The 27,172-nt window shown below is 43.2% G+C and overlaps 1 long non-coding RNA gene across 1 annotated transcript in view; it reads left to right on the top strand.

Moving 5' to 3' along the window:
• The first annotated feature begins 347 nt into the window (after positions 1-347).
• Positions 348-27,172, top strand: part of LOC109281171 (uncharacterized) — a 174,188-nt gene continuing 147,363 nt past the window's right edge. The window contains exons 1-2 of the long non-coding RNA XR_009455002.1: positions 348-634; positions 20,390-20,500. This is a non-coding gene — a long non-coding RNA (uncharacterized LOC109281171). The remainder of the gene's footprint in view (positions 635-20,389; positions 20,501-27,172) is intronic.

Raw genomic sequence — 27,172 nt, 5'->3', positions numbered from 1 at the left:
TGTCATGCTGCCCTCTGTTCTATAAACATGTATCATCCATCACTAAATATTTAGATCTGAATTGTTGGAGCTGAGTTCTGTGCCAGGGGTAAGGGGATTAATTCCTTTCAAGGTCCTCACATGATGGATTTTTCACTGAAGTAAACATCCGAGAAGAGCTCACACTACAGCCATAAAATATATAAATAAAGTTTAAAGTTTAATTAAGTCAACATTATTTAAAGTGGTTGTCATATTTTATGGTGAACTCTTTGTGTTTATTTTGTATGACTCCTCATAAATAGTCTCTCCCCATCAGACAAAAGGCACTGCTGGGTTAAAGTTAAAGGCCCCATGCATGGTACAGGAAGGAGAATCTCCTTGGTTTCAGAGTTGCAAAACATACAGTATCATGCCTTTTGCTATCTCATGTCTTCCTAATGAACTGAGATGCTGTACAGACACAGGAAAAGCATGGCGGAGTTTATAGAAGATGTGACACTGGGAAATCCTTTGTGTGGATATTGGAGCAGTGCAATAGTAGGGCTTTACCTGCAAGGTGCTAGAAGCCCACCATTCTTATTGACATCAGGGCAGTGAGGCTGCAGCCAATGGGAGAACAAGATCAGGCTTGGATACAAGTAGCAGAATGCAGGTAAGTAGACTGAGTCTATTGGGGAACCACAAGTAAGTGAGTTTGTACTGCTGCCCTAATAGAAATCTGGCATTTATTTTACGTACTTTCGATGCCCATGTAAATAAACATATATTAGCCCAAAGGAAGAGAGGTTGTGATATTTTCCCTGATTCTTTAACAGTAAGAAATGTCACGCTGATTTAATAATTATTAGAAGGGAAAAAAACTAAATAAGTAAAGAAATTATATAAAATGTTGATAGATAGTACTCACATGGACATGAAGACCTGATAATGTTCTGATACGTATCATACACTTAGAAGGTATGGACACTTTCTAAACTATTAGGAGAGAAGGGGTTATGCAGAAGTTAGGGATTATAGGCCTTGCTGTGGGAGACCTGGGTTCAGGTCCTGTTATACCACAGACACAATAGGCAAGTAACTCAGCCCAACTGTAGACTGTGGGTATTTCATAGAAGTATGATGAATATATGTCTATTAAAACACATGAGGAGATGTGGGACAAATAAAAAATCATTACACATTTAATAAATTATCCTGTGTTTTTGTATCTCAGTTAATTAGGAAGAAATGAGAGATAAGATAGAGAGATAGAGAGATAGGGGACTTTCTGCATCTGCAAAACTGGGCTAGAAATTTTGCATGAAGAGTAGAGTACAAAATATGACCCTGTGATTAAGGTACCAAACTATAAAGTAAAAACTCTGACACAAATTCCCCATATCACCTTGAGCAATTCTTTTAATATTTCCTGTCTTAGTTTTTACATCTATTAAAAGGGGGTGGCATGGCATTTTTTCTGTCTTGGATGAAGATCTTTAGGGATTTTTTTTTACTACATGTGCATAATACCTAACACAGCAGACCCCCAGTTTTATAAGAGGCCTCTAAACACTACTGAACAATGATAATAAAGAATAATAAGGCCATTACTTTGGAGTGGTGGCTATTGCAGCATTTAACAGTACATGAAAATGAGAGATTGGGGGAAAATGTTCATTAAACTTTACCAAATATCAAATATCCATATTTGAGTTATGAGCATGTATAAATAAAGAAAAAGAGTGCAATAGCACAGGTGATGCTATCAACAGGTGAAAGAAAATCCAATGCACAAGTGAAAATTGCTTCATCCATATGCAGCATATGCAACATGACAGTGAATGAAACTGGACCATTAGCAAATTATGAAACTGTTCTAATCGGCAACAGCATAGGGTAGTTGTATGATGAAAGATTCTTGCACTTTCCTATTGTAACAATACTGATTAGCCTTCTCCAACAATCGTTAGCTGTAGATAACAAGACAGTATTGTTGGAAACATGAAATGTAATGAAGTCTTAATCTATGTGACAGGTTAAAAGCTACAGGGAGTCTCTAAGGTCATATGTAATATAAGTAGAATGCAAGCTAATATTATTTGATAAAAAGGGGGAGGCTTAACTAAAGGGAAGGCTCCAGATCTGAGTTAGAACTGGAGCCATAAAGAAAAAATGAAAGAAGAGACCATCAAGTTCCGAACTGCTCCATCATTTCACAAACAAGAAAAACATTCAGAAAAGAATAGTTACAAGAAAGATGATGGAGGGGGGGGAAGGAATTGTTAATTTGGTCTTAGTTTTAAAACAGTAGAGATTTGTCAAAACAAAGTCAAGGACTGATTTGTATTGGGATTAAGATTACTAAAAAATCTTCTGCATTATATTTAATGGTGTGGGATGAAATTCACCTCTGTACAGATAGCATACATTTGGCCTTGGTGTCCCTTTAAACCCAGTTGCATCCTCCATGTTTTGCCTTTGTGAGCTAGTGAATGACACTGTGACATTTTCAGTTCTTGGTGTATTGTAGTGGCATGGCTGATTTGACTGAGTCATAAATTATCAGACCCAAGATATGTCAGCAGTTATAATGGCAGTTGCATTCCACAGCCATGGTGGTTGCCTGTCTGTGGTGGATGAAGGTCCTATTCCACTTACAGGGCCATACCAACTGTGAAATCAACCCCTCTGCTAAGGTCAGCCTAAGGCCTATGCATCAGATAAGTCTCACGTAAGCTTTCAAAATAGTTTTAAGTAAGACTGGATTGTAGCACTGTCCTGGAGCTTATCATGAGGCCACAATTTATCTAAAATACAAAAAACTAGTGGCCATTTCACCTTCCAGTGGCCAGCCAGAGAAATCATCCATGGCAAGCACCTCAGTGGACATGTCCATCGGCATGTCTGTATGTCGCCTTAATGAACAGTAGCCTATTCTACTGTGCATTAAAGTGTCATGTAAAAAAAAAACCTAGTAAGCTAATGAGTAGTAGAATAGGCTACTGCACATTAAACATCACCTATAAAGTGTGTGCTTGCACTACTGTGCATTAGCACAGACTAATGTGCTTGAGTTTAGTACCTCAGGACACTTTTACATGGGCTCTAGGGGTGAGGGGTTGGCATTTTAATTAGACAGGCTCTGTCACAGCGTCTCATGGATCAGTGTCCCCATGCTTAAAATGGTGGTGAGGTTCCTTGAACTAAAGCTCATTTGACAAGGAACTTGTCCTCCTGCTTAACACAAATAATTACAATGTCATAGGGATAATGGAGACCTGGTGGGACTCCACCCATGACTGGACCACGGGTATAGATGGCTATACCCTCTACAGGAGAGATTGAGTAGACAAAAGGGGTGGAAGTGTAGTTCTCTATGTCAAGGAGAGCTATGCGTCCCTGCAAGCTGATATTGGTGACCAGGGTGGATGACTGGAGACCCTCTGGGTTAAAATCCATGGGGAACACAGCACGGGGGACACAATGGTGGAAGTCTACTACAGACCTCCCACCCAAAGTCAAGAGCTTGACCAGGAGTTCACCAGGAAATTGGCTGAGGCTGCACGCTCTTGGCCCATGGTTGTCATGGGAGACTTCAACTATCCTGACATCTCATGTGAAGAGTGCTAGGCTAAATCCAAGTGGTCGCAAAGCTTCCTTTTGTGCATGGATGACCTCTACCTGACTCAAGAAGTCTATGGGCCAACGAGAGGTAAAGTGCTGCTTGACCTGGTACTGGCAACCAGGGATGACCTAATCAGCAACCTAATGATCGATGGGAAGCTGGGTGACAGTGACCACAAGCTGATTACCTTCACCATCTGCCGTAAAGCTGGCAAGTCAGTCAGCAATACGGAAGTCCTTGACTTTAGGAAAGCTGACTTTGAGAAGTTCAGGAGGCTTGTCAGTGAGGCCCTAAGGGACCAGGACCCCAAGGGGAGGGGAGTTCAGGAAGAGTGGTTGCTCCTCAAGGGAGTGATCCTCGATGCACAAGCTCAGGCTATTTCATCTCGGAGGAAAGGCAGCAAAAGGGCACAACGCCCCCCTTGGCTCTCCAGGAAACTAGCAGACCTCCTGTGGCTAAAAGAAAGGCCTACAAAGGATGGAGGATGGGATTCACCTCCAAGGAGGAATATTCCGCACTGGTCCGGTCCTGCAGGGAGCAAACCAGGAAAACCAAGGCTGTAATGGAACTCCAACTAGCTACAAGTATCAAGGACAATAAAAAGTCCTTTTTTAGATATGTGGGGAGCCAGAGGAAAAGCAAGGGCAACATTGAACCCCTGCTAAACCAGATGGGACAACTGACAACCAACAGCCAGGAAAAAGCCAACCTATTAAATGGGTACTTTGCGTCAGTCTTTCATCAGTCCCATGGAATGCCCGTGTGAGGGATGTCCGAGTGAGGGAGATTCCCTGCCCTCCATCAATGCTGATCTTGTGAAGGAACACCTTGAGAGCCGGCCCTGACAATCTACACCCCAGGGTACTCAAGGAGCTGGCTAGCATCATAGCCCAGCCCCTGGCACAGATCTTCAAGAAATTCTGGCAGTCTGGTGAAGTGCCTGATGATTGGAAGAAGGCCAATGTGGTGCCTATCTTCAAGAAAGGGAGGAAAGTGGATCTGCAAACTACAGGCCCACCAGCCTGATCTCTATCCTGGGCAAGGTCTTAGAAAAGATTATTAAAGAGGCCATTCTTAAGAGACTGGCTGACAGCAACATCCTGAGGGATAGCCAGCATGGGTTTGTTGCAGGTAGGTCTTGCTTGACTGATCTTATTTCCTTTTACAACCAGGTGACCTATCACTTGGACAAAGGAGAGGAGATTGATATCGTGCATCTTGACTTCAAAAAAGCCTTTGATCTGGTATCCCATAATCACCTCTTGGGAAAACTGGCCAACTGAGGCCTTGGGTCCACCACGATCTGCTGGCTGGGGAATTGGCTCCGTGGTCAGACCCAGAGGGTGGTGGTTGATAGAAGTCAATTGTCATGGTGCCCTGTGACCAGTGGGGTCCCCCAAGGCTCTGTCCTTGGATCTATATTATTCAACATCTTCATTAATGATGTGGACATTGGAGTAAGAAGCGGACTGGCCAAGTTTGCCAATGATACCAAACTCGGGTAAAGCATCCACACCTGAGGACAGGAGCATGATCCAGGATGACCTTGACAGGCTCAGGAAATGGGCAGATGAGAACCTGATGGTGTTTAACACTGAAAATTGCAAGGTTTTTCAACTTGGGCCGAAAAACTTGCAGGATCCTTTTAGGCTCGGCAGTGCTACGTTGGCTAGCACTACAGATGAAAGGGACTTGGGGGTCATGATTGACCACAAAATGAACATGAGCCTTCAATGTGATGCTGTGGCTAGTAAAGGGAGCAAAATGCTGGCTTGCATCCATAGATGCTTCTCAAGCAAATCCGGGGACGTCATTCTCCCATTGTACTCGGCTTTGGTGAGGCTGCAGCTGGAGTACTGCATCCAGTTTTGGGCTCCACAATTCAAAAAGGATGTGGAGAAGCTTAAGAGAGTCTGATGGCCACGTAGAAGTTTATCAGGGGTGTTCACCAGGATCTGGGGGAATGATTGTTCACCAGAGTGCCCCAAGGGATGACAAGGTTGAATGATTATAAACTACTGGAAGACCGTTTCAGGCTGGACATAAGAAAGAATTTCTTTACTGTCGGAGCCCCCAAGGTCTGGAATAGCCTGCCATCAGAGGTGGTTTAAACACCTACATTAAATGCCTTCAATAGAAATTTGGATGCTTATCTTGCTGGGATCCTATGACCCCAGCTGACTTCCTGCCCCTGGGGCAGGGGGCTGGACTCGATGATCTTCCGAGGTCCCTTCCAGCCCTAATGTCTATGAATTTATGAATTTATGAGCCTACTCTGATGTGCTGTAATTATAGCACGTTGGAGCAGACTCTGTGCTTGTATACAGGTACCCTCATACTTGTGTTACTAAATTAGAAAAAGCGCATAATGAACATTAGGGCTGTGCAAAACAGTGCCATTTTGTTTCTACATTCATTTCGATGGGACAGTGTTTTGTTTTACATTTCATTTTGTTTCAAAGCACTGTTCCATTTCATTTAGTTGAAACTGTTTCCCTGTTTCAATGCAGTTTTGATGCTGTTTTGATGTTTTGCCCATAGGCTTTAATGTGGAAGCATGAAATTGCTGATAACTTTGTCAATTTTTGGCAGATTTGGATGAAAACAGCAGGGATGGTAGCCCCTTCTGAGGGCATGAAGCCTAATAAGCTTCAAGGAGACAGGTACAGGAGTTTCTGAGAAACTGCACCTCAAACTATTCAGAGCAAAACTCATGTCACTTGTAAGTACAAAGGCATGGGGGGGGGGGGGGGTTGAAAACAGCAGGCCTGGTAGCTCCTGCTGAGGCCACAAAGCCTGCAAGTTTTCAAGATGATAGGTGTAGGGGGTTCTTGGAAATTGCACCTCAGGCTGCTGACAAGCAAAACTTGTGTCACGTGTGTGTATTAAGGCACAGTGGGATGAATACAGTAGGCATGGTAGCCCCTGATGAGGCCATGTAGCCTGTCAGGTTTCAAGGAGATAGGTGCAGGGGTTTCTGGGAAATAGCACCTCAAGCTGCTGCCAAGCAAAATGCATGACATGTGTGACTTTGTGTGTGTTAAGGTGTGCCCTCACTGGTGCTAGGGCCTCTACGTGACACGGTAGTGTGCCCAAAGAGGTCTCCTCCTCTCCTACAGCCTCAGATCAATCCACCACTTTAAATAACAACAGGTAATAGTTTAATAAGCAGCACAGTAGCACTAGCAGCATCTCAGGCAGCCAAACTGTCACAGAGCATTTTTTTTACCTTTCCTGCAGGAGCTTCTCCTCCAGCAGCATCCAGAGAACTCTCCCTGCCAGCTCAGATGTGCCCAGGGCCCTGTGTCCTTCCAGTCAGCTGACCAGGGACAGGTGCTAGGGGTGTTGGTCTAAGGACATGGCACTGGCAGACAAGGTTCTTTGGATCAATCTAATCTGGTATCTTTTAGTAGACCAACTGAATAGTTAGAGAAATATATCTTAGCAAGGTTTTGGGTTGAAAAACCCTTCATCGGGCTGAGGAAGCACCTGCAGGTGGTGTGTCTACCTGCTGTTCCTGGATGGAAGGAATAGTAAAGAAGCCACAGGCTGACATGCAATGAAGGCAAGAAAGCCAGTCAGTGAAAATGGAAATGGAGGTGTCAGGAGGTGAGGTACAGGCTGGAGTGGGAAGGGGAGGTGGAAGGTGGATGGAGCAGCACAGGTAAAAGTGGAGAGGTACCTGGGGAGTCAGATGTCTGGCAGGTTGAAATGTGTCAGAATTCCAATGTCTGTATTGAGTTCATGAATTTCTTTCTCCACATCCTGCATGATTTTGTGCTGCAGGATGTTCTGCTCTGCTTTTTTGGCCTGCAGCACCTTGCCCACCTTGATGCTCTGGTGGAAGTAGCCTGCCACCTTCCTGTATTTTGAAATGAGCTTGCTGGTGGTGCTGGCACCATCATCGGCAGCCCTGTCTCCCTCCAAGATGTCCCTGACAATGAGGTGGAACTTGTGTGCCACACAGCAGATGCCAATAGGGTTGGCATCATGGACTGCCTTGACCATATTGGCCCCATTGTTGGTGACCATGAACCTGCAGGTGAGCTCACCCTGCCCAGTGAGCCACCCCTGCACCAAGCGGTTCATGGCCCCCATGATCTCGGTTGCTGTGTGGGATTCATCCATCACCTTGGCTTGAAGGAGAACCCACTGATGGGCTGACTGGTCAGACCAGTGCCCTGTGAGGGAGATGTATGATATCCACCCCAGCTGCTCCAGATGTCCAAGGTGAAGTGTAAGGCCACCTGCGGACCTGCCTTGCACAGCTCCTCCCTCAAGTACTCCCTGTGTGCCTCATACAGGGAGGGCACCACCATCCTGCTAAAGGTGGTGTGTGCAGGCACTTGGTAAGATGGGGTCACGAGCGCCATAAGCTGCCTGAACCCTGGCCACTCAACTAAGGAAAAGGGCTGGCCATCCACAGCAAGCATATCCCCAATGCTCTGGGTGACCTCACTCACCCTTTTAACATGTTCCACTTTCTGTTTGCCTTTCCCCCACTGTTCCAAGATGGCCTGCCTCTGCTTTGGGGAGACAGGGGCTTTGGAGCAAGAGGGAGACTTCCTTTTGGGTACACTCCCACTGGCACCAGGCTGAGGAGGAGCAAGGTCAAGGGGGTGGTGCCTGCAGAGATGCATCAACATCCCCATGGTGTTCATGTGTTTTGTTTCCTTGCCCCAGCTGGTTTTGGCTTGGCAGTGCAGGCAGGTAGCGTATGTGGGATCATCTGCCAGCTTAAAATGATCCCAGACCACACTAGCTGCTCGCTTCTGGGGTGCAGGTGCATGCATGGATGCTGCAATTTTCCTGTCCTCAGCAGGCAGAGGCATAGAAACAAGAGGAGTGGGCTCAACTGAACCACTTGCCTCCGTGACCTCTACCTCAGCCTCCTATGAAGTGCCTTCTGGGGAAGGAGACCTGGCTCTAGGGGAAACTTGAGGGGTGTGGAGCACAAACTCAGATGATTCCTCCTCCTTCCCCAGAATTTCACTTGCTGGGGCACTCAGTTCCAACTCCAGCTCCAGCTCCAGCTCTTACTCTGGCACTGGAAGGCTCAGCATGGGAAGTGAAATGGGTGTGGAGGAGACTGTCATGCTGGTGCTAGTGCTGCTGCTTGTTGTCATGGTGGTAGTGGGGGGTGGTGTTATAGCTGGTGCTCTTGGAGGAATGCAGACTCAGGCACAGGCAGTGGCACTGGCACTGCTCCCTTCTCCTTGCTGCCTGTACTAGTGGAAGCCTCATGCCTGCTTATTGTAGTAAAGAGGTTACACTTCAGTTTTGGTGGGGGGGACTTATAGCTGTCCCTCTACCTGCCTTCTGCCCTTCCCTGAAGGCTTCCCAGGTGCCTTTCCAGCATGCTTCATGGTGTGTTTCATAGTGTCTTGTCTTTGCCTTGGTGTGCTGGAAAATCTGTCTCTTCTTCTGTAATGTTATCTATCTGATTTTTGCAATGTATGTAGATATTAAGATAATTGTATGTATGTGTATTTATGTAATGTTTGTATGTATGTATTTATGTAATAAATAAAATAAAAATATATAAATGTATGTATGTATCTGTATGTATCTGTATGTATAAAAATATATAAATGTATGTATGGTGGTGCTGGCACCATCACCGGCAGCCCTGTCTCCCTCCAAGATGTCCCTGACAATAAGTTTCCTATATAAGTTCTATATTATAATATGCAATATAATTATGCTGTGCTTCCCTGCACAGTGAATGGAATGCACACTGTGAGAGAAAGCACAGCTTTGAAAAGAATCAAAATAGACTGAACAAAAAGAGGATTTTTGGGGAGGAATAAATGGAAAGGAATCAATCAATGAATATAATAATAAAATAAAAGGATATAGAAAGAAAGCAAAAGGTATTGCTGAATTCCACTTGCTAGGTTAGCAAGTAGGAAATGATAGCTTTTGTTGTCTAATGCTGCTGAGCTTCTGGAAGACAGCTCAGTCACTGACCCCAAAGCAGAAAGCAGGCCAGTTCAAACAATGTTGTTTTTTATGCTGTTTTTCCATCCCTCCCCCAGAGCACTGGGATTGGAGGGGACCTCAGAGAAGGATCACAGTGATTGGCCAGCTACACAGTCAATAGCAGAACAGTCCTTCCCCCCTCTTCTCCCTCCCCTTCCTTACTTTCTGTTTCCCTGCAGGGAAGCCCAGCTTCAACTTCAAAACTCGAAACGTTTTGAAATTTTTGAAACATTTCGACTGCCCTCGTTTTGTTTCAAAGCTGTTTTGAAGCCCTTTGTTTTGTTTCAATTTCACTATTTTGAGCTTGAAATGAGTCGAAACAGTGTTGAAATGAAACAGCTGGCGAAATTTTACACAGTCCTAATGCATGTGTAGATGCACCCAGTGAGAACCTGAATTTCTGCTGCTTTTGGATCTTACATATTCATATGAGAGGAGCCACATAGGTGTGCCCCTTTGTTTGTAATTCTGTAAAGTGCTTTGAAAGGCTTGGAAAAAAGCCCAGAATGATTCAATAAATAAGTTTAGTTCCCAAAATATTACAAGTGAGAAATGGGATAGTAAAGAAGTCAATATAAACAATGAGTTGGGATTCTTAAGTATTATGCAGGCATACCTAAGACAAGTGTGGAAAGCTGAGTTTGAAAACAGTTTCCCACTCACATAAGGATAAATTCCAATGCTTGCAAAGTCTCACTACCCTCATAATAACTATTAGAAGTATCTCAATACTTAGGTCAGTCCCTTGGGATGTACCTGGTCCAGCTTCAAGTCTTTGCTCTGTCTAATCTAGTCCAGAATCTTAAACCTTAGGTGTGTATTCTGACTATCAACTTATAGTGTCTCTCTGGAAAGATTATTTAATTACTTAATCAAGGGAGAATAGTTCCAACAGGTGACTTGCAGAGCAACTTGTCCCCAGATCACTTGTTGGTCACCGCACACTGAAGTTTAAGTCCTTGTTCTGAATTAAGTAGAACAGGGAATTGAACATTGGTTCCAGCTTTTTCAGTGAATGCCCTGATCATCAGGCTATTGATTTGGTGTTTGTGGAGGCAGGGCTTACACTTTCTTGTACTGCAAGTTCCCATGGAAAATGTTAGTTAATGTGTTAGTTAAATAACTTTTCCTCTGTTTCATCAAAAACTTTTGACCAGCTCTTGTACTGAGTGCTCCCAGCTTCTTAAATCAAATCCTTCCCACAAATATAAACATATACCTCCAGCTATATTAATTTCTGCATATTGAAGGGCAGATTTCAGTCTGAAATACAAACAACACCTTTTTAAAGTGAAACTTAGCAGTCATGTAAACATCTAAAATTCCTATCTTTCCATAGAAGATGTTCTTCCATAATGGTATGAATAAGCAATATGAATTTGTACATGGGTTTTGTAGAGAACAGTATTAGGTGATAGACATATGTCTAAAATGCTAGTTATGAAGGTCAGTTACATAACGCTTACAAAAACAGTTATTCCATGAAATATTTTGATTTCAACAAAAATTATAAAGATTCTTTGTACTCAGATCTGCTTCTCTTTTTCCACTGGATTAATGCCTAGGTAACGCCAATAATTTCAGTGCAGTTATATTGGTATAAACTGGGTACAATGGTATGGAGAAGGAGGCCCTACCTCCAGAAGAAATCCTAGCCCAGTGTTAACAATGGGAGTTTTGCCTTTGGCTCTAGGGAAACCATGATTTTGCCATAGGACTCTTATATAAGCAAATCTCTTTCTGTGGTTAAGATACAAAAAATATTATTATTATTATTATTATTACTAGTCATACTTGCATTATTATAATATACTGTAGTTATTACTAAACTGGAAAGTCAGTTTTAGATGGCCATTTTATCTTTTATCTTTTTTAGTCTTTTAGATTGGTGTGCTTCAAAGAAAACTGAGAAAAATGTCTTAACAAAACATTTATTGTACACCTCAAATACTTCTCTGAAGGGTCACTCAGTGGGTGTATCTATACATGCGTTTTATTGCAGTTGACTAATTAGCTGTCCCATAAAGAGTCACAATCTACATGCATGCCACTATTAGGGCACAGTAAACTAATTGACTCTGCTGTAAGGTAGTGTTATCCCACTGTGGAGTACTTTACTGTGCTGAAATGCACAGGTAGATGCTGATTGGATGTGTTAATTGCACCTGGTCAGCTCAGCCAGCCAGGGGCCCGACCCTCGGCTCCTACCAGCCCCTCTGTTGCCTGCAGCTGCCCCCCTAGGGGTCAGTTCCACCCTGGCACAGACTGCTGCTGTCCCAGGTGCACGTGAAGATGCTGCACCCAGGAACAACAGACTCCAGCATAAAGTGCACCAGAATATCACGTCACCTTAATGGCATGTGTAGATTCACTCAGTAAGTTGTAAATGGACACCTAGTGCCTTCATTGAAAGAGGAAGAGCTTTCTTTCAGATCCAGCATTTTTCCTGAGGGAGAAACTGCATGAATGCCTGCATGCTCCCAGCTTCTAGCAGGAGAGTGGCATTTCTCCAGCTAGAAATGTAATACCTGTTCATGCCCTTTAAGTGCCTCCCAAGGCATCATTTTTGTTTTTAGTTTAGGCCCCATAAAGTTACCAACCGCATGTTTGAGTTGTGTTCTCTCTCCTATGCCTGTCTAAACCCCACAGCTGCAAGGTCAAAAAGATATGACAAGCTGAACCACAAATTTCAAGAGAAGTGTGGAAATAAGCAGTGATAGGAAGTGCTGGAAAATACTCTGGACCTGATTCACCCCTCACTCACACTTTTATAAACTCTGCAAACTAAAAGCTCATCAGTTGGAAAACAAAGGGAGTGAAAAGAGAAAGATTTGAGTGTATTGGCTAATCACAGGTTGACTCTGAGCAGGAAAATGTTGTGGCCATGAAAATGCAAATAAAATCCTAAGATGTATCAGGTGAGATATTTTCAGGAGACCCAATGAAGTATTAATGTCACTGCACAAGGTATCACTGAGTATTCATCTGTAACAGTGTACAAATCTGGTCATCCATGTTCAGGAAAGATTCAGACTGGAACAGGAAAAGAGAAGGGCTTCTAGTATGACTGGGGAAATGAACTGTCCATCTTACCAGAACTTGTTTTTTTAAGGAAGGAAAATGGAATCTGAGAGGGCTATAAATACATACTAGTGATAGAGAAACACTGGGGAGGAGAAAAAAACTAGCTAAAGGATGAAGTTGGCACAAGACCATGTTGGTATGAATGTGTTTAGGGAGAAAAATTAGAAGTTTTCTGGAACAGTTTTCCAATAGGAGTGGAAGAAGAAAGAAACAACTAATTTTAAGACAGATCTGAATAAGTGTATGCACCGGACTATATAATATAGTTGTCTGGGCTACTGGTGGGTTCCCCAAGTGCAAATCATTCTATAGCTCTATATTTAGTGAAACTATTTGCACAAAGCTGATATGAGGGAAGGATCAAGCTGTATTATCTCTGCATGTCGCAGTCACATCTACAAAACTGATTGCTTCAAAAACACAAGTGCTCTGACATCTGGTTAGCATTAGGGAAAATTTCTAACATCAGAAAGGTGAATGATGAACATGGAAACAGGTAAGACTCTCCCCACAACACACAGTTGTTTCACTCTTCTATATATCTGGAATGCCTCATATGAAACTGTTGACAGTTACAGTAGTGATTTCACAAGACATTGCCGCTTATATTCCACAAGGACCAAGAAAACCTCTTGGGAATCTTTAATATAAACATTAATAGTTTCCCACATCTTTGTTTAGAGAATAGCCTGAGGATTTCTAAACTTTACGATCTTATTCACTCCAGAAGAATGGTTTCACTTACGGCTGCATAAATCTTTGCTCTACCGAAATTACCAACTATTAGGTACATCAGAATGTAAGCAGGAAACTTGCAGGTGAATTTATTTCAGGCTCTTTCACAGGCAAGCTTCATGTTCTCCATTAATTGAACTCATTTGAATGGGTCTGCTGACAATGCAAGAAATGGCTTGAAAGTCCTTTATAATCTGATGCTGTAGGATGAATATTGCCAGTCTTTCAGCAAATGCAGTTCTTATTATGAAACAATAAAATGGTTTCTTTAGGAGTCCAAGGTGAGGTTTTCAAAAGTGTGTAGCACTGAGGTTACAATTTTCAACAAGGTGCCAGAGATAATCAAATCTGGGAGATGCTGGGTGCTGAGCACTTTTGAACACCCAGTATGGTTGGGTGCTTAAATGAGAGCTCCTTTAGGTACTGGGAACTTTAAAAAAATCCTTCTGAAAGTGTCCATATTGACTTCCCATATCTGCTTTCCTTCTGGACCTTTTAAAAGCCCTTTTGACATATTTGCTTCTTTGATTAGAATATTTTGAAAGCATTTTTCACTGGCCTAACAGAGGCCATGACTACATGGTAGATTTACTGTGCCTACTAGCAGCCTTCAAAAACACCTCACTGCTCTGGGAAGGATCCCTTCTCAACTAGGACCAGTGTACCTGTGCCTGCCTGGTGCTTTCGGTGGGCTAGGTAGGATTGCTGAGGGACAGTGGCTCTGAGCTCACCCACAGAGCTGTGTGGTTGTAGCGACACTATTGCTCATTTAGAAGACAGAAACAAGCACGCTGTGTTTGTGGGTGTCGCTGTCAGGCATGTCAATTTTGCTGTGTAGCAATTATCAAAATCCATCCCTGAATCTTAGATGTCATTATTAACTGGGATTTTATTTGTGTATAGTATACATTATTTCTCCTGGAATTCTGCCAAATGATTTTAAGGATGAAGAAAGGAAAATCGTTGTTAGGAGAAAGATTGATATTTAATAATGTTGTTCAAGTCTTCAAGGCTATGTACAGAAAGACAAAAAACCCAAGGCTGAATTGATTCAATCTTTGCAGGCTAGTCTAATATGTGTAGATTGTACTCATAAGCAAGTGAACAGAAATTCACTTTTGATTCTAGAAAAGCAGTCACATGTCTGCAGTGGCCCAGGCCAAAAGCCGTGGGAGAGGGCGCTAAACCATGCCACCTTGCTCAGCTGGAGGAGACAGCTTGGGCCAAAGCTAGCCTGCTCACCCTGTTGGGGGTGGGAATTTGTGGGGGGAGGTGCAAAGCATCCTGGGATGCTGGAGCACTGTGAATTAACTTGAATGTGGAGGGGATCTGAGACAGAAGTTCCATAAACTGATTTAACTTAAATCATAGAATCATAGAAAATTAAGGTTGGAAGGAACCTCAGGAGGTCATCTAGTCCAACCCCTTGCTCAGAGCAGAATCATCCCCAACTAGATCATCCCAGCCAAGGCTTTATCTAGCTGGGTTTTAAAAACCTCCAATGATGGAAAATCCACAATCTTTCTGAGTAACCTGCTCCAGTGTTTTACTACCCTCCTTGTGAGAACGTTTTTCCTAATACCTAACCCAATCTTTCCTTGCTGTAAATTGAGACCATTGCTCCTTGTTCTGTAATCTGCCACCCGTGAGACTAGTTTAGATCCATCCTCTTTGGAACCACCCTTCAGGTTGTTGAAGCCTATTATTAAATCCCCCTCAGTCTTCTCTTCTTCAGACTAAATGAGCCAAGTTCCCTCAGCCGCTCTTCAAAAGACGTACCCTGGCCCCCTCACCATTTTTATTGCCTTCCACTGGACTCTCTCCAATTTGTCCACATCCTTTTCTTAGTGGGGGGGCCCGAAACTGGACACATTACTTTAGATGTGGCCTCACCAGTGCTGAATAGTGGGGAATAATCACTTCTCTTGATCTGCTGGCAATGCTCCTACTGCAGTCCAGTATCCAGTTAGCCTTCTTGGCAACAAGGGCATACTGTCAGTTCATATTCAGCTTCTTGTCCATTATAACCCCCAGGTCTTTTTCTGCAGAGCTGCTGCTTAGCCAGTCAGTCCCCAGCCTGTACCAGTGCATGGGATTATTTTGTCCTTAGTGCAGGACTTTGCACTTGTCCCTATTGAACCTCATGACATTTTTTTTTGGTCCAGTTCTCCAATTTTCTTATGTATGTCTGAATTCTAGCCCTACTCTCCAGCATATCAACTACTCCCCCAAGGCTGTTGGCACATGCAAACTTGTTGGGGGTGCACTTCATCCTATCTTCCAGGTTATTGATGAAAATTTTGAACAAAACCAGTCCCAGGACTGACCCCAGGGCACTCCACTTAATACCGGCTGCCAAGTAGACACTGAGCCATTGACTACTACCCTCTGAGCCCAATGATCCAGCCAGTTTTCTATCCATCTTACAGACTGTTCATCCAACCCATACTTCCTTAGCTTGCTTACAAGAATGTTGTGGGAAACTATATCAAAAGCCTTGCTAAAGTCAAGATATATCAAATCCACTGGTCTCCCCACACCCATAGAGCCAGTCATCTTGTCATAGAAGGCAATCAGGTTGGTCAGGAATGATTTGCCTTTGGTAAATCCATAATGACTGTTCTTAATAACCTTCTCCAAGTGCTTGGAAATAGATTCCTTGAAGACCTACTCCATGATTTATCCAGGAATTGGATAGGTCTGTAGTTCCACTATATTTGCCCTTTTCCAACTGCCAGTCTGTAGTTCCTTAGAGTTCACTATATTTGCCCTTTTTGCAATCATCCAGGACCTCTCCTAATCACCATGGATTTTCAAAGATAATGGCCAGTGGTTCTGCAATCATATCAGCCAACTCCCTCACCACCCCTGGATGCATTCTATCCAGCCCCATGGATTTTTCCATGACCAGCTTTTCTAAATAGTCCCTAACCTGTTCTTTTGCCACTGTTGACTGAGGTGAAGAAGACATTGAGTCAGTCTTTTCTGCATCCTCTGTCAGTAGGCTGTCTCCCCCATTTAGTAAAAAACTCACACTTCCCCTGATCCTCCTCTTGTTGCTGACATACTTGTAGAAATTAGTAGTTAAGTCTGATACTACATCCATCCAGATTTATCTTAAACTGGTTTCAGCCACTTGGGCTAAGTACAGACAGTCAAAGAGCCTGAGGCAGAATCAATTTGCAGATTAAATTAAGCTGCATAGATTGAACTGATAAACAAATGAACAAACATTCACTTTTGATTCCAGGAATGCAACCACATGCTTGCAGTGGCCCAGGCCAGGAACCAGGGGGCACTAGAACATACCTTTCTGCTTGGCTGGAGCAGACAGCTTGGGCCAAGACTAGTCTGTCCACCCTAAGAGGGGGGATTTGCGGAGAAGGTACAAAACATTTTAGGATGGTGGGGGACTGTAGTTAACTTGAATCTGGAGGGAATCTGGACAGAAGTTCAAGAAACTGATTTAACTTAAATCAGTTAAGTCCAGTAGTACATCCATCCAATTTGAAAGAGGTTTATGTGCACTGAACTTCTGTTGTGATACAGATTTGAACTGGTTTCCAATCACTTACACTGGTTTATGTGTAATTTCTATCCTTAGCCTTTGAAACCAGTTTATGTGCTCTGAATCCCTGTTGTGTTACAGATTTTAACTAGTTTCTGATCACTTAAAGCAGTTTATGTGTAGTTTGTCCCTAGCCCAAAAATCCTGAGCCAAGCCTCCTTCTTCCTCTCCACACCCACAATCATGAGATTGCCTTAAAACTTCTGAAATATTGCAAAATTCAATTTTGCTATTCATTTTGTTTGCTCTTGGAATCTGGGGATTCCAGGGTTTGTGCATTCCAGCTGCTCTCCATGATCATGAGGTCCAGAAGCTTACTTTGTTGAAAAACTGGAAGCTGTAATTCTTAAGCAATTAGATGGCCCCAGAAGGTGGGGCTTTCAGGAAAACACTCAAAATTGCAAGAAATAGTTACAGAGATTCTATATATTATAGCTAAGTACAGTGTCGTATGTTAAGAATTAACTGAGGAAGGGCACTTAATGTCTTAAAGCTTGTCCAACAGCTCTCCCAACTATTCTGTTAGTTCAATAAAACACATAAAAAAAAAAATCCATGTCTCTTCTACATTTCCTGGACCATCACATCTACAACACTCCAACCCTATTTAATCTTTTTTTAACATCTGTAAATAGGTCCATATTCTCATATGCATGTATTAATACCATTTTTTTTTAAACAGAGGAATGCCATCACCACCACTTCCTTCAATATAAAGGCCTGCTCTATCATATGTATCACATCTGTCCTTCTGCATCTATGTTAGAGTAATGGTGGGGGATTTTTCTACAGTGTAGACCAGCCAAGCAATGCAAGCCAAGCTTAGGCGACCAGACAAAAGGTGCTCATTGGGTGCATCTACACATGCAATTAATTCAAAGCAATAAACTCCACAAAAATGTATTGCTTCCAGGCATTACATATGAACATGTGCCCAGGACAACAGCATGTTGAGCTGCCTCAGAGCATTTCCAGCTGGCAGAGGTCATGGGGGGTAAGTCTGCTAGCCTGGGGCTGCTCCAGTCCAGCTCAATGTGCTGCAGAGGAGCTGTCTGGGGCGTGAGGATGCTCCTTACTGAAGCATCCTTGTGCCCCAAACAGCCATGTCAGCATCTACACTTGCGATGCTGTGGACTAAATAACTCTGAAGCAGGATAGTACTTGTGGGTGCCTGTAGATGTACTGGGAGGGTGCTTTGATATGCTGTAATTACAGGACGTTGGAGCAGGTTCGATTAATCATGTCAGCTGGAGCGTCCTAATTAGCATGCTACAGTAATCTCTGTGTCTCATGTATCAGCATCCCCCCACTTCAAAATGGCGGCAGGGGTGCTTTAACTAAAGCTGAAAGCCCCCACCACCATTTTGAAGCATGGAGACACTGATACACGAGATGCTGTGGGCGCTTTAATTAGAACAGCTCTTGGAGCCACTCTTATTAAAGTGTGCCCACCCCTGCCCTTGGAGGATGTGTAAAAATGCCCTGTATTTACAAGTACTACTGTGCTGTGGAGTTTATTACTTTACTGCAGCCTATTAGCCCTGCATGTGTAGGTACTGAGACATTTACTGCACAGCTAATTAGGCAACTCCACAGTAAATATCTTATGTAGAAGTACCCACGGACTACTACAGAATGCCATGTATAACTTCTGTACACCCAGGTTTTTTCCAATCAATAAAGTTATTATCTTTTTATATGGTGTGCTTCTAACAAATACGTGAAAATAAGATAGAGTAAATCTTGATTGGCAGTGATTTAGTGAACATAGGAGAAAGCATATTTGTGGACCTTGAAAGAAAAAGTACAGTCCATTAGTGTAAATCCAGGCTCAGGAACCAAAGTGTAAAGCTTTGGATAGCCAGATATTTTTGGCAAATGATTTACAAAGCATAAGTAATAGAATAAGATTAAACAATTGCTTATTCTTTGCAGACATGACCTCACAAATCTTAGTTCCAAAAGTCTACAGCAAGTTTTATAGAATAACGTTTTACAGGGGAAAAAAACCAAATAAATGCTTACATAAGTGTTCATATCAAGAATTTATTGATTTCATTTAATCATTTCCCTGTATTCTGAAGCCTTAGTAAAAGAGTATTGGCATACGTTATGAGAACCATAAACTAAAACAAACTAGAAAACACTTGCATAATTTTTTTACTAAAAAAGTGAAATGCAAAAAGGAAACAAACAGCTTAAATATCTATAGCTATATTTTTATAATCATAGCTGAGCTAGGGGAAGGTACAGTACTTTCAATTTCATTGCTACTTACAGTTCAAATATTCTAAAGGGTGGTTAATGCCACATGGAGGAAACATTTTAAGAAATATAGGCCCCATCTATGAGTTACACTTAAGGCAGGGGTTGTCAACCCAGGGGTTGTCAACCCAGGGGGTATGCGGCAGTGGCATGGAGAAGTGGGGGCACTTCTGGTTTCACCACCAGTGCCCCACCCTGTTGATCAGCCACCAGGCGACCCCCCCCCTGCCCCCGCTCAATGACTGGCCGGGGGACTCCCCACTTCTCGACTGGCCACTGAGGGTACACCAACCAAAAAAGGTTAAAAATCCCTGACTTAAGGCATGATTAACCAGGTAGTCATGCTGTAAATTGTGACCTAGCTACACATTCAAGCAATTAATGGTGCGATAAAACAAGCGACAAAATCTGCACTAACTTTGTAGCTTGTACTAATCACGCCATTAATTGTGTGGCTAAGTGCTCCCCTGTGTCTGCAAGCCCTATCAACTGAGAGCAGCCACACGGGTGCACCACCTGCTACCAGCTCTGCAGCTGACAAAGTTCTTAGTGGCCGAAGAATTCCCAGCACTGTCCCCACTGTGAGCCCCACAGCTATCAAGGCTCACAGCGGAGGCAGTACGGGGAATACTGTGAGCCTCATCAGCTGACAAGGCAGAACTCAGGATGGGAACCAGCACAGGGGAAGCCCAGGATCAGGATCCCAGGCTCCTCCTGCATTGGCAACATAAGCGACTGGTAGGGGGGTGCACGGTGGTGCATGTGCCCCCCCAACAGCTGACACTGATACTGTCGGTAGGGCTGGTGCCCCCCTGACAGCGCCACCGCAGCAGCAACTTCTGCGGATGCACCCACCCCAGATTCAGGAGGCAGCAGTCACTCATGATGGGCAATAAGGCATGATTGGATCTGACACTGGATCCCAAAGTTACTCCTCCTGCCATGCATGTGTGGCATGGTAGAAGGTGTGATTATGTGGATTGCACATCAGATCCTATCACACTTTTATCTGAACAAGTTGAGGGGTCCCCAGAGCCAAATCTGATTCCACCTATTAAGTATCTAAGTGAACTTGAAGTCCAAAGTGCCAGCTGCCAGCCAGGCTCTGTGTGGCAGGATTGTCACTGCTCCATTAATTCATTTCTTTGCTCTTTCTTCTTTCTCTGAAGGAGATGGGTGTATCAAAACACTGAAGGCCCTTTACTGCAGCAAGAAATGCAGCACATGGAAGGACTTGGTACTGACTAAAGGCTGCTCACAGGAGGCCCTCAGGACCTCAGGTAAGGCTGCTGTGGCCAGCCCAGTGCTGCCCCTAGCCTCCCCCATTCTACCTAGGTTAGCCTGCCACATGCCAGAGGGCACATGGCACAGGGGTTCCCTGGGGACAACTAGCGGCAGCACAAGGTGTCCCACTGCTAGTTGTCCCTGGGGAACCAAACATCCATGCTTATGTGGATGAGGCCAAAAGGGTTATTGCGTAAGCCTTAGATGGTCAACCACTGAAAATTCAATATGATGGTATACATAGTGGAAGCCTGAACTTTTGGTTCAAAGTTGGTGACAGGTAAAGTCTTTCTGGACCCTAGATTTCTCTTTTCTTTCTCTTGCTCCCTCCATTGGGGTGGTCAGCCTGTATCATGCATGCCACAAGTGGCATGGGAAGCCTTTTTGGGTGGCACATGGCAGATGGGAGGAGGAACAGGTAGCACAGCAGCAGATAGAGCAGGAAGCAGAAAGCAGAGCAGAAGATCAGACAGAGCCCAGAGCAGGGAGCAGAAAGTGGAGCAGCAGACTGGGCAGAGAAGTGGGCACTCAGAGAGGGCTCCTCAGGAAGGACACGTGGGGAGTGTGTGGGGCTAATTTGTAGCATGTCTGACAAAAACGTTAGTTCCCTCTATTCTAGACTGTGTTCCTGAATTTAGCTCTTCATAAACTCACTTAGCTGTTTTTTGGGGGTTGTTGGGTTTTATTTGCTTTTTTTTTTTTTTTTTTTTTGGTCTCTTGAGTCTTAATATCTTTATTCCAAACACACTTATATTTATAGCATGCCCTTAAATCCAGTGCCCCTTTAAAAACATATTCATAAAAATTAGGACAACTGTAAAAGCACAGCAAGTTAAAAAGAAAAACAGTTTGGAAACTAGCTTTGAAATTAATGCTAAAGAGTCATTATCTGAGGTAAACTGGCAGTCTCTAATGAGACATTTGTAATTTAATTGTGTCATGGAGAGACTATAAATTTCCCTCAGAGCCCATATCCAAGTTGTTTTTATAATGAAGATAAAGTAGCGCACATACCAAAAATCATCTGAAATATGCTACAGCTTCTTCCAAAAAGATAGTGAAGGCCTATATCCTATTTATGTCACTACACTCTATTGCATAACTTGGTTTACAAGAAGTAACAGGCTGTGGGGTAAGAATTTGGCCTATAAGTACCCAATAATTAATCTTTTAAAAATGTTTTGGTTAATCATATTGTCATTTATTGGACCCAGTTCAGTAATAATAGTATCATATAAAAACTAAGAAAAATCATAGGATTGCATGTGCTTGCCCTACAGAATCTTTATGAATAGTTTGTATTTGATGCTGTCCCTGGAGAAGAAAATGTTCTAACATTAAGTAACTAAATGACTTCTGGGTGAGAGTTGTAAGTCTCTAGATAAAAAAATATATAGGTTTCCATATCTGGACATAGCAACCTGAAAAGTAGAGAAAGTCCAGCATCCTCAACTACCAGCCCTCTGTTGCTACTGATTGTGTAATGAATAGCTGAACATAGTGATGAGAGTCCTGGTTCCCCTGACTTGAACTGTCTGTTTCCATGTATCATAGAGCTCAGAATTTTTATTATTATTAACCCATTAATCAGAGCATCCCAGAGCCAAACATTTCAGCTTGCTGGGACAACGGTATTCCAAAGATTTAAAACAATAGGGTTAAATGTTATTTAAAATGTATTTGAAAATGCAACCAACTGTAACATCAGCAAATATTTAGCTATTTATTAGTTGAATTCCAATTGCAACTAAACAGTTTCAATACATGCATAGGACTTGGGTATATGAGAGGACTGGTTTAGACGCTAATTCTTTGATAAGGCCTCAACAAATGCAAATGCATTTTTTTCTGATTGTTTGCTTTGATTCACCAGAAATGGTTGAGATTTCTGATCTGAGAATGGGACTGGATATTATTGGGCCAGAATGAGATTAATTCTGTCGGTACCTAAATGGGATTTACATAGAATCTATGTGCCTCGGTTCTAAAGAGTGACCGAAGTGGCCACAGAACTCACAGGACACCTCAATTTTGGGCTGCAAAGTTCCCTAGATACCTATACTTGGTGTATGGACGCACCAATAAATTATATAAAACTTAAAAGGGCTGTGGGAAAGGGATTCACCTTATGCCATCTGCTCCTGAGTAAATGTTTTCTCTGTCCAATTGTATCTTGTAACTGGTAAAAGCTAAACCTAACTGAAACAGGGCTATGAAACTGTTAAGCATCCACTTACAAAGGTAAGGGTAAACAGAATAGCTAATATGCCATGTCACCCACTTTTAAAATTGGTAAAATTTATTAATTTGTCTTTGTGCTTCTGTGTATACCTGAAAGTGATATAGTTTAAGCTTCTGGACATCTAATGTTCTCCTAAATTTTGTGATGATCCAGATGGGGAAACATTTTAACCTTGCTGAAGTGCCCCAAGGGGACCAATAGGCTTGAAGACACCTAACTTAGCATTCTTGAATTAGTACATTTATGCAAAAGTCAGACAGCCAAGAGACAGCATTCAAACAAGAGGGAACCTGATTTTGTAGCTTAGTGGGTAGGCTACTCACTTGAGTTTTCTCGTCGCTGTTCCTAGAGCTCTGAGAGCAGGGGAGGTCTTAAAAACATTCAAGGATGGAGATTCCACAACCTCTCTGTATAACCTGTTCCCGTGTTTTACTACCCCCCGATGAAAAAACGTTTCCTAATATCTAACTTAAACTACCTTTGCTGCAACTTGAGACCATTGCTTCTTGTTCTGTCATCTGCCACTGCTGAGAACAGCCTAGCTTCTTCATCTTTGGAATCACCCTTCAAGTAGCTGAAGGCTGCTATTACATCTCTTCTCAGTCTTCTGTTCTCCAGACTACAGAAGCCCAGTTCCCTCAGCCACTCCTCAGAAGTCATGTACCCAGGCCCCCTCACCATTTTTGTTGCCCTTCACTGAAGTCTCTTTAATCTGTCCACATCCTTTCTGTAGTGGGGGGGGGGGGGGGGCAAAACTGGACACAGTATTCCAGATGTAGCCTCACCAGTGCTGAACATAAGGGAAAAATCACTTCCCTCAATTTGCATGCAACATTCCAACCAATGCGGCTCAGTATGCCATTGCCCTTCTTTGCAACAAGGGCAGACAGCTCTTGGCTCATATTTAGCTTATTTACCCATTGTAACCTCTAGGTCCTTTCCTGCAGAGCTCTTCCTTAGCCAGTTGGTCCCCAACCTGTACTGGTGCATGGGATTCTTCCATCCTAAGAGCAGGACTTTGCACTTGCCCTTATTTAACGTCATGAGATTTTTTTTTTTTTGGTCCAATCCTCCAATTTGCTGAGGTCTCTCTGAATTCTAGCCCTACCCTCCAATTTATCTACTACTCCCCCACGCTGGATGTCATCTGCAGACTTGCTGATGGTGCACTCCATCCCATCTTCCAAGTTGTTGATGAAGATATTGAACAAAACAGTTCTCAAGACTGACCGCTAGGACACTCCACTTAAAACCAGCTGCCAACTAGACATTGAACCATTGATTATTACCCTTTGAAGCCCACAATCCAGCCTTTTTTTATCCACTGTACAGTCCATTCATTCAATCCATATTGCTTAGCTTGCTTGCATGGGAGCAGTCAGCACAAGGGCTGCCAGAGAATGAGGGGATGCTGCACTTTTCAGCAAAACTCCTTCCTCCAGGTACCCCACTTCCTGAGCAAATGCTGTAAACACTATGATAAAGTTGCCATTGCCACTGCTGCTGTGTGTTTTTGAGTGAAAGTTCCCACATGTACCATATGTTGAACTGGACTAATGAATTAGATCCCTGCAGATGCTGAAGGAGACCTGGGCACTACACCAGAAGCACTGTAGAGTTAAGTAGGACTTATGTGCTGAGCCGATCAAACTGGATTACTTCTAAATGTGTGCAGAAACCCATGTGTAGGTTCCCAGGGAACTTTGTCATCCTGCTGAATTTTATGGCTGATGAAATATAGCTATTATGGATCTCACTTTGGCCCCTAAATTCTACCTACGTCTTATTCAGGGGTGTAGGTTGTAGCCGTGTTGGTCTAAGGACATAGGCAGACAAGGTTCTATTCAGTCGGAGAATAGTTATTAAGCAAGCTTTCAGGTTAAAAAAACCCTCGTTAGGCTAAGGAAGTTTCAGCAGTCGGCGTGTGCTCTTCCTGGATGGAATGAAAAGTAAAGCAGCCAGAGGCTGTGCTGGTATGCATACAAGACAGGCAGTCAGTGAAAATGTAGATTGAGGAGTCAATGGGTGAGAGACAGGCTGGGTGGGGGGGAGAGAAGGGGGATGAATAGTGGAGAAGTACTTGGGAAGTCAGCTGTCAGGCAGGTTATAATGTGTCATAAATCCAATGTCTATATTTAGCTGAAACTTCCTTAGCCTAACAAAGTGTTTTTAAACCTGAAAGCTTGCTTAAAAATTGTTCTCCAACTATTTAGTTGGTCTAATAAAAGATATCAGATTCACCCAAAGAACCTTGTCTACCTAAGTCTTATTTAGGCACCTGTGGGACAAACCAGACCACTCTGTCTCCCAAATTAATCAGATGCCTATGTTCCAGAGAGGGGTATGAGTTAGACAAATAACAGCATGTCCTATTGACTACTTCTAAGCATCTTTAGACTCTCTGAGTTATTCTCTGGAGTGCCTTACTGTGTCCATTCTCTGTACAGACAATGTTGCCCTGGGCAGTAGGGGTGTGAGAAACAGGCCATATTTGATTCGGATTCGGATTTGGCCTGAATCAGGGACAATGATTCGATTTGTTGATTCAGATCACTGTCCCCAATTGGATTCGGCTGAATCCGAATCTGAAGATTTGATGCTGATTCAGAGAATCAGTGATTCAGCCATCGACACAGCTTTAAATGTTTTTTTCTGCATACCTCAAGGTACCAGGTGCGGCTCATGAATGCTGCGATGCTGGGGTAGATGGAGCATCCCACAGGAGCATGAGGGCCCCACCCCGCGCGTTCTCAGCAGTGAACCTGGAAGTGGACTGGAAGTAGTTCTGGTCCACTTCTGGGTCTGCTGGGTAGCATGTGGGAGGGCCCTCCACACCCCTGCCCCAGCTCAGCAATCAGCTGTGGAGGGACCCTGGGTGCTCCTCCAGACCCAGGAGGCACCAGTCGCCAAAGCTGGAAGGGTGTGGGGGGGCCCCCAGCGCGCTTCCCAGTGGACCGGGAAGTGGCCTGCAAGTCATTTACACCAAGAGGAAAGACAGAATGAATGAGTTCAGTGAAGACAGTAACATTTCACATTTCCATGAAACATGGAGAGATGAAAGCTTTTCTGGAAAAATATACTCTAGTCAGGACAAGTACTGAGTCCAACACTGAATTTGCAATTAAATGAAATTCTACAGCCTGTGTCATACAAGATGTCAGTCTTGAGGATCTAATAGTTCCTTTTGATCTAAAAAATCTTTAAATAAATTGCTGTGATAGGTTCAAGATACTGGAGACTGAGGTCTTTATCTCTAATATTGAAACTATTTTAGTTGGAGAGGAGAGGACTGAGAGAATTACAGTACAGCATATACCAGAAAAGGAATGGATTGTTTCAAATAAAATAGCCGTGTGACTCGATGCTAATTCCACAGCAAGAGGTTACAGATTACAGATGAGACGAGGACTGTAAACTATTCAGGATGACTTTCATTGCACAAAGGGTATAATTAAAAATATAAAGCAAACTGCCAAAACCTACAATAGAAATGAATGGTGTACAACAAGGTTAAAAGGGAGTTGGACTCAATTTTGGCAAAAGAGACAGTGTACAGCTGCTAGCTAGATTTTTAGGGTAAAGATGATCAGTTAATGTATAAATTTATTGGTCTTCCCGAGCATGTCCTGATGGGATTTAGGGTCTTCTTTTAGCCTTTAATGTATCATTGTTTCTCCTTGGCAGCCTCAAGCACCAATATGCATTAAAATATCTTCCCCTACAAAGAGTTTGCTTTGCAGCATAAATGGCCACGGTTATTATGGAAAGGGTTGTGGTGCTAATGTGGCATTGTTTCAGAAGGGTAAAATTCATAGAGAAGAGATGGTAGTGTTGGAGTGTTGTTGTAGCTATGATGATGCAAGGATTATGCAAGAGGCAAGGATTTTTGTAGATGCCAGCTCCAAATAAAGACATGGGCACCTCTTAATTTAGATGCCACACTACCTAAAGTTCTGCTGCCAGGGCCTTGGACTGGACTTCAAAGCTCAAAGCTAGGGGCCTAGGCTCCTTTTATAAGGGTCTGCAAAAAATATGAGACTCAGAAGGGTAATCCTAAACCCCACATGCACTGAGGAGGAAGAAATGAAGGGGTGGCTAATGGGAAATGCTGAGCACAATGTCGTGTCTAAAATCTCATTGTTCTCTGGAGGCCAAGACTAAAAGCTAAGTTCCTCCATCCACTCAGGAGCCAGAAACTGGTTCCATAACTGAGACTAGGAGGCCTGTATTTTTTGGAAGAATGACGAGGGCTCACTCTTCTTACAACACAGGTTCAGGAGGAGCTACTTCTCCTTCCTTTTATAAGCTAACCTCATGATTAGAGCATTCTCTCAGGAAGTGGGTTCCAGACCTGTCTCAGCATGCGGGGGCTCAGACTCACGTCTCCTATTTCCTAAGAAAGTGTTCTACCTAACGGGCTATAAAA

This window comes from Alligator mississippiensis, chromosome 1, assembly GCF_030867095.1.
Source record: "Alligator mississippiensis isolate rAllMis1 chromosome 1, rAllMis1, whole genome shotgun sequence".
Taxonomy (NCBI): Eukaryota; Metazoa; Chordata; order Crocodylia; family Alligatoridae; genus Alligator; species Alligator mississippiensis.
The sequence above is the reverse complement of the archived record's forward strand: the minus strand, read 5'-3'. Positions and strand labels throughout refer to the sequence as shown.